This window comes from Tachyglossus aculeatus, chromosome 12 (assembly GCF_015852505.1).
Source record: "Tachyglossus aculeatus isolate mTacAcu1 chromosome 12, mTacAcu1.pri, whole genome shotgun sequence".
Lineage (NCBI taxonomy): Eukaryota > Metazoa > Chordata > Mammalia > Monotremata > Tachyglossidae > Tachyglossus > Tachyglossus aculeatus.
The window spans coordinates 20,625,599-20,637,809 of record NC_052077.1 but is presented as its reverse complement, the minus strand read 5'-3'; the positions used below and the strand labels follow the sequence as shown (position 1 = coordinate 20,637,809).

The 12,211-nt window shown below is 41.2% G+C and overlaps 1 protein-coding gene across 2 annotated transcripts in view; it reads left to right on the top strand.

Annotated features, from left to right (window-relative positions):
* The window catches only part of IQCM (IQ motif containing M), a 269,935-nt gene that overhangs the window by 230,752 nt on the left and 26,972 nt on the right, over positions 1-12,211 (top strand). The window contains exon 12 of one of the 2 annotated variants that reach the window (XR_005453428.1): positions 1,461-1,522. The exons of the other annotated variant lie outside the window; for it this stretch is intronic. The gene's annotated coding sequence lies outside the window, so the exon portion shown is untranslated. Of the gene's footprint in view, positions 1-1,460; positions 1,523-12,211 lie in introns of those variants that run through there. 2 annotated transcript variants of the gene reach the window in all.

The following is a 12,211-nucleotide window of genomic DNA, read 5'->3' as shown; positions in this document are numbered from 1 at the left end:
ACATTATGCACCTCTGATATTCTCTATATATATTTCAACACAAGAAATTTAAATTGCTGCTGGCCTTTAAAATAAGTCTTTTAAAAACAACATGTGATGGAAACTCCCTACATTTTCAAGTGTGTTTTAGATGGAGTTTTCACTGAAAGTAGGGAACGGTCATAAAATGTTTGTTAAGTTAGGGGCACTGTGAAAACAAGCCCACCATATATTTATATTAGGTAGAGTTAAGTAACTAGTTTTCCCAAGTAGTCTTCTGGGAAACACAGGAAAGAGGAAATAGCCTATCTTCACTGAATAGTTTCCAGAGGTAACTTGGGTGTTTGGGCACTGGTGGCCAGGGTCTTTGTTGGAGTGCAAAGATTGATGGAAGGGTTCATCTCGCCTTCAGGCCTTCTTGGTCAAATATTAAAGGATATGGAAATAGAGGAATGATTGGAAAACTGGCGGGGCCTTTTCAAGGCATGTGCTATCTCTGATTTGCAGTCCATAATCCAGTTGATTCTTCCTGAAATGAAGATTTCAGAATATCCTCAGGCTTCCAATATATTCAACAATTCAAAGCCACCTGGAATACCTTTGTGCTGTTGCAAAAGAGTTAATCAATTAACTTTAAATGGGAGTGTAACTTGAGATGTCACTAAGTGCAACAAAGCTAGAAGGCATTCTCTTCTGATTTCCATTCACAGGTCAGTGGGCCACAGGACCACTTCAGCCAATCTGCCCTTTCCACTCTCCCAGGTAAAGCAAAAGATTGAAGCATAGTTGATGGCCCTCTATAAAATGTCAAGGCCCTGTAGGACAAATGGGATTTCCACATACTCTTTTCCACTTCAGTGTCTTTTGGGATGGGTGTCCATTATTTCAAAGACAGCAGTGTTTCTGCCATACTTCTCCTCAATTCTTTTATCAAACCACTAGCCAGCTATAGAATTTGGAATTCACCCATTATATTACATTACTTTCAGGAAATGAACCTGCTTAATGCTTGAAGAGTAGTTAAGTCTTCAGCTTTTCTGATTTAAAAGGCACACCACTAAACTATGCAATTTTTCAATGCGGGAACTAGGGGTAGGTGTTGTACCAACTGAAGGCATAGGTTCAAGGTCTCCTTTTCTTCCTGATGTTCATTTACTTCTATGAAACCAGAATTTGGCATTGATTATCCATTCATCGACTGCTCTAGCTCTCCCTTAATCACCAATCTATCGCTGTGATGGAAATTTAAACCATAATCGTTTTCAAAGTTTATTAGCATTTAGGATCTGTTGATTTGATTAGCTATACTTGGCCAAGTTGGAGGAGATAAAAATATGGACTAAATTGCAGTAATGATCCTTTCAAGCAACTGTTCAGTGGAGTGGTTATTACAAATCTGTAATTTTGACTCAAGCTTGTAGGATCCTGAAAGCAATAGGTCTCTATATGTTTTCTTTGTTTTCGGATTTTCTTTTTGAAAGACAGACCCTTCAGATGCTGGCAAAAGTTAAAGAAAATCACTTGGCTGCCAGTGACAAATGCGTTATTTAAGCACTGTGAAGCTTTACAGCTCAGAGAGCGGCGTGGTATATTACTCCGCTTCAAATTGTAATCCGCGCTTTGACCCCAAGGGTGTCTTTGTGTCAGTGAGATGTACAGTCAGGTAAGATATTATGTTTTAGCTGTGGAATGTGGACAAACCTTCTGAGAGAGTGTCCAATATCATTGACATGTTAAAAACGTTGGCAGAATGTTTAGACAATTTCATGGTTTCATTGCCACCAAAAAAATAAAAGGACTGGCTTGCTTGCTGTCCTTCACATGCTACCCTAAACAATATTTTCACACTGGTGAATTCCTCCTTCCCTTTTCGCTGTGTCCAAACTCACCTCAAATTTCTTAATAAAGTTTACCCTTTAAAGCACTTAGCACAGTGCTCTGTGAACAATAGGTGTTCAAACTCTGCTGCTGAAATGTGTGTAGTTTAAACATGAATCTAATTAAAGTATCCATTAATTGCCTAATATTTATCTGCTCCATTCATAACCCCCTGTGGACTGCCACTCCACAGGCAATGGCTTTTCTGTAATTTTAATGGCTTTTTTAATGGTCAAATTCAGTGGTTTCTTATCCATACTAACCCTTCTAGACATTTTTGCTGTACTCAGCAGTGCTCATTGCACTCTCATCTTTGAGAGCCATTCATTTTAGGTCCTCCCTTGATTCCACCATTTCCAGTGCTTAGAGCACTGCTTGGCACATAGTAAGCGCTTAACGAATGCCATCATTATTATATCACTCGTCTTTCTCCAAATACATGAATACGGTTTATTGGTATTTAGGCGCTCAAGAGATATTTAAATGTAGACTGGAATTTATGGATCCCCTCAGTTCTGCTAACACCTGATTGATCAATCAGTAAATCAATAGTATTTATTGAACGCTTACTCTGTTAGGAGCGTCACATTAAGTGCTTGGAAGAGAACCATGCAACAGGAATGGTAGGCACATTGCTTGCTCACGGTGAACTTACAGAATAAAAGGTGAGACAGACATTAATATTATGTATGTGCATGTTTTCTGGAGGACTGCATGGGACTAGAGCTGGAAGTTAGGTCCAGAGTTTCTCTGGAGCAGGTCAGGGGCACTCTGTATTTGTGTTGGTCTGTGTTTGAGGGAGCGGAGTATTGACTGATGACATGTGAAGAGTTCCCCTTGCATACACCTAGGGTTGCTATGTATTTGTGAGGGGCTGTGATCTGGGGAGTGGACTGTCCATTGGGGACACATGCAGTGTTCTTCCAGGACAGACCTGGGGGTGCTCAATCAATCAATCAATCGTATTTATTGAGCGCTTACTATGTGCAGAGCACTGTACTAAGCACTTGGGAAGTACAAATTGGCAACACATAGAGACAGTCCCTACCCAACAGTGGGCTCACAGTCTAAAAGGGGGAGACAGAGAACAGAACCAAACATACCAACAAAATTAAATAGGATAGAAATGTACAAGTAAAATAAATAAATAAATAAATAAATAAATAGAGTAATAAATATGTACAACCATATGTACATATATACAGGTGCTGTGGGGAAGGGAAGGAGGTAAGATGGGGGGATGGAGAGGGGGACGAGGGGGAGAGGAAGGAAGGGGCTCAGTCTGGGAAGGCCTCCTGGAGGAGGTGAGCTCTCAGCAGGGCCTTAAATACACAGGGTGCTGTGTATTTGGGAGGGACTATGCAATCAGGGAGTGGACTGTCACTGGGGACATGTGCAGAGTTCTTCTGGGATAGACCCGGGAGTGCTTAGTATTTGGGAGGGGCTTTGCACTGGGGAGTAGACTGTCTAGTGGGGACACGAGGCAAAATTCTTCCTGGATGGATCTGGGGGCACTCCATACTTGGCAGGGGCTGTCAGCTGGGGAGAGGACCATGTGGAGACATATGTCAGGGAGGGAGCCAGCCCGGTGCCAGAGTGTGTCATACGACTAGAAAAAGTCAAACATAGGAGGCAATGCCATGTTGAATCATAGTTTAACTCCTACTAGTGATTGTTAGATTTTTTTGGATGCCCAGATGTATTCATAATCCAATTAAATGCCTCTTATGTAAATTGTTCCCCTGTTGCAGTCCCCAAATACCTTCACCAAAAGGAAGGTTTTGGGGTTTGGTTTTTTTAGCATGGGCCTGCCCTGATTACCATCTCTTGTCCCCACTGCCTCCCCAGTCCCTCTCTCTTTACCTTCTCCCCCATCTCCTCTCATAAATAAATTCCGAACCCAAAGTCTACATTCATGGGAATTTTTCATGTTAAAAAGCAAATCAGAACATTTGTTAGTTATTTTGTTAGTATGTTTGGTTTTGTTCTCTGTCTCCCCCTTTTAGACTGTGAGCCCACTGTTGGGTAGGGACTGTCTCTATATGTTGCCAATTTGTACTTCTCAAGCGCTTAGTACAGTGCTCTGCACATAGTAAGTGCTCAATAAATACGATTGATGATTTGTTGTTTGTTCAAAATGTTGACTGTCTTGGATCCCTATAATGGGTTACTAGAGAGGAAATTAGGAATACAATGTGGAAAAGAAAGGGATGTTAAAATGGAGAATAGGCCAGAAGTCCCAGGGTATATTATTGTCTAGCCATATATCCCAGGTCTGTCTTGGAACCAGTCGAGGAGAAGAAAGAGTGGAATTTCAAGAAAATATAATTAATCGCCTGGTAGCATTGCATTTCAAGTTAGAAATTTGAAAAGGAAATGAAATGGGTATGTCACTCACCCTCTCAGCCTAAGAGAACAGCATGGCTTAGTGGATGGATCCCAGGCCTTGGAGTCTGAAGGTTGTGGTTTCTAATCCTGGCTCCGCCACTTGTCTGCTGTGTGACCTTGGGGAAGTCACTTCGCTTCTCTGGGCCTCAGTTCCCTCATCTGTCAAATGTGGATTGAGACTGTGAGCCCCACCTGGGACAGGGACTGTGTCTAAGCTGATTTGCTTGTATCCATCCCAGCGCTTAGAACAGTTCCTGGCACAGTGTAAGCACTTAAAAAATACCATAGTAATTATTATTATTTATTATCATTTATCAATCAATCTTAGTTTGTAAACACCTCTAACAAAAGACCTATTGCTTTTGTCTTTTCAAGTAACCACAGCAATTAAAATGAGGTAGCAAAAGTTCTGGAATCAAATCATCATTTGGGAAAGGAGGCTTCGGTTGCATTATGGGATTATCTGAAAAAACAGATGTAGAAGGGTCTGCAAGATTTTCTTCTAGATCGCTGCTGTTAGGCTTTGTCTGTGGACTAAGAAGAACACAGAATGAAAGAATTTTTGAATGTTTTCTAAACACTCATATTGAGAATTCAGCATTATTCTGTCAAGATCCGGCATACCGGTTGAGTGAAGATCTTGACAGGTGTGAGTGGCATTGATTCGGAGTTATTTCCCCTCTGACTTTCTTGCTAGAGTTCTGATATAGGAACCATTCTGGTGGATGTCCTCCACCCTCTGTAGTTCACAAGTTCATTCTCCTCTGGGAATGACAAAGCCTCTATGAAGTATGAAACAGAACCAAGCCTGTGCTGGAGAAGTGACCATGAAACATGACCCATTGCTGGTGGCCCCTAGATGAACAAAGGAGAAGGTCCCAAGTTGTCTCAGCAAGGCCACACAAAACTTGGTAAGGAATTTGCCTGGTGTCTCTTTCATTGTTACTGCCAACAGTAACCTTGGTGGAATTGTTTCTTTCCAGAAAGAAGAAAAAAAGATTCATTGAGACAATAATACAAAAGGAATCAGCAAGTTCCAATTTAATAATACAAGTTGTTATTGCAGTCAGACAGCTCTTGACCTCAGGGGCTCTCTAGCTTCCAGCAAACATCAGAGGAACTTTAAGACTTGATATATTGGGCCTGAGGGCCATAATCAACCTCCCAGAGGCTGCATGCAATATGACTTGCCAGACCAAATTTCTGATTTTCCCTTCGCATATACTGTGGTTATATAACACTCCAGATTTCCCGTAGATAGACTGAACGTATTATTTCTGTCGACATCAGATATCAGGATACCCTTCTGAGCTTTTGCTTGTTTTACTTCCCACTTGGCACTGAGAAAGGGTAGGAGGGGGAAAGAAATGGAAGTTCAATTCCCAGTGATTTTATTTTTTTATCCACATTACAAGCTCCATAATATTATGGATGTTCAGTCACTGGGTTGGGAAAACTCTCAGGCTGCATCTTGGAATCCATAGAAATTAAAGGGCCTCCCCAGCAGATTGGTTTTGATTGGGATGGTCTGAGGAGAACACACATCCAAGGGACTAGCGAAAGGTCTGGATCATGTTTGGGGAAATGAAGCCGTTGTAAGAGGGCATTTGGGGGTGAGGGGAGTCTTCCTCTCCTCCAGTGTTTGTGAGTGTCCTAGAGAAACACCAAATCACCAGGGAAACCCCAGGCACGAAGTCTGTGGGCTCACCATGGGGTCTCACCTTGGGGTCTTCCTAGTCCAACTCCTTTCTCCAGAGCTTCCTCAAATCCAGTTCCAGTGGCCCCACTGCCTGGTGGCAATGATTGAGAAGTAGCGTGGCCTAGTGTGCCTCTAACTTCCCCCTCTAGAGTGTAGTCTCTCTCTGGACTGTCACCCTTTCTAGACTGTATGCTCATTGTGGGCAGGGAATGTGTCTACCAACGCTGCTATTCTCCCGAGTGAGAGTATTGTATTCTCCCAAGTTGTCAGTATAGTGCTCTGCACATAGTAATAATAATAATAATAATGGCATTTATTAAGCACTTACTATGTGCAAAGCACTCTTCTAAGCACTTGTATCCCCCAGCACTTAGAACAGTGCTTTGCACATAATAAGCGCTTAACAAATACTATTTATTATTATTATTATTATTATTATTATTATTATTATTATTATTTGTGCAATGAAGTCTCCAGGATTGCAGATGACACAGATTTCCAGATGTGAAATACCAAGCTGATAGTATTAAACTCCTACAGATGACAGAGTGGCAGAAAAGAGATGATGTACAGAACGAGTAAATACAAGGTAGCATACCTAAAGAAAATAATCGGAACTATAGCACTATTTTGATGGATTTTGAGCTATCAGTGATAACTCAGAAAAGAGACTTTTAATTCATTATTCAGTCTCCCTGAAAAATAATTGGTCCAACATATGCCTTCAGCCAAATAGGCCAAACAATTTTAGACGTCATTAGGAAGGGCATAGGAAACAAACTAATAGATATGGTTTTGCCATTTGCTACTGCATGCAGTTCTAATCACCACACTTTAGGAAGAATATGAAATGGCGTGAAAATAATTCTGAGATGAGCAACCAAGATATTCTGAAGGATAGAAAAGCATCTGTAAAGGATAGGCTGAAAAGATCAGGATTTGACAGGAAAGAATTTAGAGTTTCCATGAAATTCCTTCATTCATTCATTCATTCATATTTATTGAGCGCTTACTGTGTGCAGAGCACTGTACTAAGCGCTTGGGAATCTCAGCCTTCCCTTAGAATTCAGCCAGAATTGACCTGAACATTAACAAAATCCAGAAAAGCCTCATTAAAAAAAAAATTCCATCAAGAAGAGAACATTGGCTGGAGTTGTCATGTAACCTCACCCTTCCCTTGAATTCGACTGAAATTGACCTGACCATAAATAAAATCCAGAAAAAGCTCATTTAAAAAAAATCCCATCAAGAAGAGAACACTGGCTTTTGGCCATTACTGCAAAAGGGTAATAGCCAACCTAGCGATGAACAGCTGTTGTTATTCAGAAGGATTCAGAAAATATTTGAGAAGATTCCGATTCAGAAAAATTCACAGGAAAAAAAAGAACTATTCTAGAAATACGGGGATTTCTAGAATGCCAACATATAAGATACTTTGAACTCATTAATGGCATTCTCTTCCATAATTCCTCAGGAACAAAGGACAAGGTTAGCAAGTACCACTTTCCAGAAACCACCAACTGACACCTGTTTGAAATACAAAGGAGAACATCATTTCCCTTTCCCCTAAAAATACAATTCTGTAGATGTCTGCGGAGGCTGTGTTAGGGATCAATCAGAATGGCAAGGTTCAAAGAAGCAAGCACAATAATAAACCAATGAATCAAGGGTACTGAATGCTAACTTTGTGACGAGAACTGTACTAAGCTCTTGGGAGAGTGCAATACAGATGCCCTCAAGGATCTTACAATCTAGTCAGGGAGTAGACAATGAAACAAAGTACAAATAAGGGAAGCAACTGAGGTGGGGTGAGTACCGAGGTGTTTAGGGGTGGGATTAAGTGCATATCTGAGGGAGTACGGAAGGAAAATAGGGTGTGGGGATGACCTTAGAGAAGGTTTCTTGGAGGAGATATGATTTTAGTAGGGCTTTGAATAATAATAATGGTATTTGTTAAGCACTTTGTGCCAGATACTGAGATACTGTACTAAGCACTGGAGTGGATACAAGCAAATTGGATTGGATGTAGTCCTTTGTCCCATGTGGGGCTCCCAGTCTCAATCCCCATTTTACAGATTAGGTAACTGAGGCACAGAGAAGTTAAGTGACTTGTCCAAGGTCACTTGACAGACAAGTGGCAGACCTGGAATTAGAACCCGTGACTCATTCTGACTCCCAGGACTGTGCTCTATCCACTGTGCCATGCTGCTTCTTTAAGTACTGGCTATAAAATGGTCACAGAAGTTCACGCTAAAGCCCTAAATGAGCAAGTGACATTGTTTTATCACCAACCCACTACCAAGAATGGCCTGATGATCACAGGAACTACAGAGACCAGTCCCCTCAAATGGAAAGGCAGTCTCAGAGATTCAGATCATTCCCTTTGAATGAATCTAGTTGAGGATACAGGATAAAGGGGGGGGGGGGGGGCGGGTGTCTTAGTAACCATCCACCTGGCCTGTTATTCAAGGCTGGTTTCTACTAAATGGCTGTTTTGTGAACAGTACATGTCTTTAAATGGTATTTGGTACTGGGGTAGATGCAAATTAATCAGGTTGGACACAGTCTTAATCCCCATTTTACAGATAAAGTAACATAGGCACAGAGAAGTTAAGTGACTTACCCAAGGTCACACAGCAGACAAGTGGTGAAGCCAGGATTAGAACGCAGGCCCATGCTTAATTAATGCTAGAAAGGCATGCCTGTTCGGCATTTTGTTTCTGTATCACTTACAAGGACTGGTAGAAAGAAAAAGGATAATATTTTCAAGGGTAAACTCTGCCCTGTCTCAATTTATAACTTTACCAACAAATAGAAAGGACCATTCCCACATGCACAATGTGGAACATTGGTTCAATTTGAATTGTTCTTATTTATTAAGAAGGCATTTCACCAAACTCTGAAGAGACAAAAAAAAGAAGGAAAAATGAATAAAAATGAAAGGTTGAAGTGGCCAAGGGGTTCATGGTGCTTTGTGACATGCTCCAGAATAGTCAATAGCGTGTGGGCCCAACTCCCATCCCTCCCATTGCTTCAATTTTATCCTTTTGAGCCTGTTGCATACCCACACCTCAAGTGCTTAGGTAATCCCATTACTTCTCAAATGCCAGTTGGTTATCGTCCAATGATGGGAAGAACCCACGATGCAAATCTAAGATAAGGATAAAGCACATTTCCTGTAGTATGAAATGAAGTGAGCTGGACCCAGATGTTTTACTGTCAAATGTGGAAAATTGTGAGTGAAATGAAAGTCTGGAAACTATTCTGTTGGCTTGAAAGATTCTTGAATTGGGAAAATAAATGAACAGTGCTTGAAGGGTGAGAACTCCAACTCAATTTGGGTTTACTCAGGACTCTGTGCCAAACAGTACCATAGCTCCAGCAGAGGCTCAAAGAAAAAGCTTAAAGGCACTAACCCTGAAGTTCATATTGCTTAATGTCCATTTGAAGAATTTTGTGCATTTAGAACAATTCTTTCCAGAATGCAACTCACCTTAAAAGGGATGTACATATTGTCCTCATGGTGAACCACTTCAAAAGGTAAGACGACCTTGTCAGTAGCTCCACAAAAATCATAACAAATCTCAACCCTCTTCAACATCTCTCAATGAAACTCAATGAAACAGTTGGTTTGAAGGTACTTTTAATTAGTTACTGAAACTCATGATATCATAGTCCTTTTCTCATTTCAGCTATGCCCTGCAAAAGACTACCCAGTTTTAATTAAGTGAAGGATGATTTAAAGACATTTACTCCCAGAATAACATAAGCATTGATGGAAATGGAAAAGGCCAAATGGAACATGAGTATCCAAGCCAATGCAATTGCTTGGGGAAAAAACTGAACCGTGAGAAGTGACCAGAAATTGGAAACCACAACAAACTGGAAAAAGCAACAGTTAATTAGTCAGAAGCATTTATTGAGCATTTACTATGAATGGAGAATTAAGTCTGAAGGGAATTATTAAGGAAGAATAATATTTGGTCAGTTCATGCAAGGTAGTGCAGCAAAGTGATTATATTTTCTAATTATGACTGCAGAAATTTAAAATTAGTAGTAGTAATAGTAATTATATTTATGAGCACTCACCAGGTGCATGCACTGTAATAATAATTATTATTATTCCATTTAAGTATTTGCTATGTGTCAAGCACTGTACTTGCTTCACAGCAAAAGACTAGGGATGGGGCAAGAAAATCAGGTCATTCACTTTCTCTGTTCCACATGGGGCTCACAGTCCCAGGAGGGAGAATAGGCATTGAATCTCCATTTTATCTATGAGGAAACTGAAGCACAGATAAGGTAAGGGACTTCCCCAAGGTCACACAGCAGGTAAATGTCAGAGAAGCCCCTCCCCCACTATTTGACAGACCACCACTCTCCCCACCTTCAAAACCTTATTAAAATCACACCTTCTCCAAGAGGCCTTTCCCAATTAAACCCTCTTTTTCCCCTTATCCTTCTCTCTCTGAGTCACCTAATCACTTGGATCTCTTCCCTTTAAGCATTTGATATTCACCCCATTCTCAGCCCCACAACACTTACGTACATATCTAGACATATAGGAGGAGATCTATTTTGGGCCAGGTCAGTCACAGTCCAGAAAATCCATAAGGAATTCTGGTTGCCCACGATGGATCTAGATAGGACCATTTTTCACTCCCCTTCATGCCCTTCAAAGTTTTTGGGAACCCTGGAGATAGCCCTGTATGTAGTATTGCCTTAACCTAGCCTATACCATCTAAGGGAATAGAATTTAGTGAACACCTACTGGATACTAGGCTTTTGGTCATTTCGAAACAAGCAATGACACATGCTTGTCCACAAGGAGCATATGCTCAAATGGAGGCCACAGGGGTAAAATTACTTACAGGGTACTCAAATAATTGAATGTGTGATTGAAAAAAATGTATAAAAGTCCTAAGGATGAGTAGAAGTACATTAATGCTTGAGATGAATTATGAGCTTATGTGATTTGAAATGCAAGGAATTAATTGGCAGGTTGGAGGAGGTGGGCTTTCAGGAGGGCTTTGACTTTTGAGAGAGCTAACATCGTCTGAAAAATATGGTGCCAAGCTGAAAAAGCAGTGTGAGGAAAGGTCTGAGACTTAAGAATGAGGTACAGTTAGAAGGTTAAGTTGGGAGGAACAGAGTTGAAGAGTAGCAGGTTAAGAGAGCAGGTATTTACTTTGGGGTGACTTGGTGGAGAGCAGCGAAACCCATTGTAAGGAGTTATTGCTTGGTACTAAGGGACACAAAAACCGGTGGAGGGTTTAATAAGCACGGTGAAGTGGATCATTCAATGGATTCAGTTGTATTTATTGATTGCTTATTTTGTGCAGCACACTGTACTAAGCACTTGGTAGGGTACACTATAACAATAAACAGACACATTCCCTGCCCACAATGAGCTTACAGTCTAGAGATCGACTGGTGCTTCAGAATGATGACCAGCACAGCAGTGGGTGGTATAGATTGGAGAGGGGAGAGTCTGGAGGAAGCAGGCGTGGCTCAGTGGAAAGAGCCCAGGCTTTGGAGTCAGAGGTCATGGGTTTGAATCCCGGCTCCACCACAAGTCTGCTGTGTGACCTTGGGCAAGTCACTTAACTTCTCTGAGCCTCAGTTACCTCATCTGTAAAAATGGGGATTAAGACTGTGAGCCCCACGTGGGACAACTTGATCACACTGTATCCCCCCCAGCGCTTAGAATAGTGCTTTGCACATAGTAAGTGCTTAACAAATGCCATTATTATTATTATTATTATTATCAACATGGTGACTGCTACAATAGTCTGTTCATTCTTTGTCCTGAGCTTGTACCAGTATGTCAGCAGTTGGCTTGGAAAGGAAGGGATGGATCTGAGAGATGGTGATCTGGAAGAACTGGAGGACTTAGCAGTTGGTTGAAAGTAAAAATTGGTGGGATAACCCCGAGGTTGTAGGCTTCTGTGGTAGGAAGAATGGTGGCATTTTTGGCTGAGTTGGAAAAGCTAGGAGGGAAGAACTTTGGTTTTAAAAATATTGTTTGAGATGACTCTGGGACATCCAAGTGGAGATCAATCAATCAATCGTATTTATTGAGCACTTACTGTGTGCAGAGCACTGTACTAAGCGCTTGGGAAGTACAAGTTGGCAACATATAGAGACGGTCCCTACCCAACAGTGGGCTCATGGGCTCACAGTCTAGAAGATGTCCTGGAGGTATGAAAAAATGTAAGATTGCAAGTTAGATGAGAGGTCAGGATTAGAGAGGTAATTTTGGAAGAT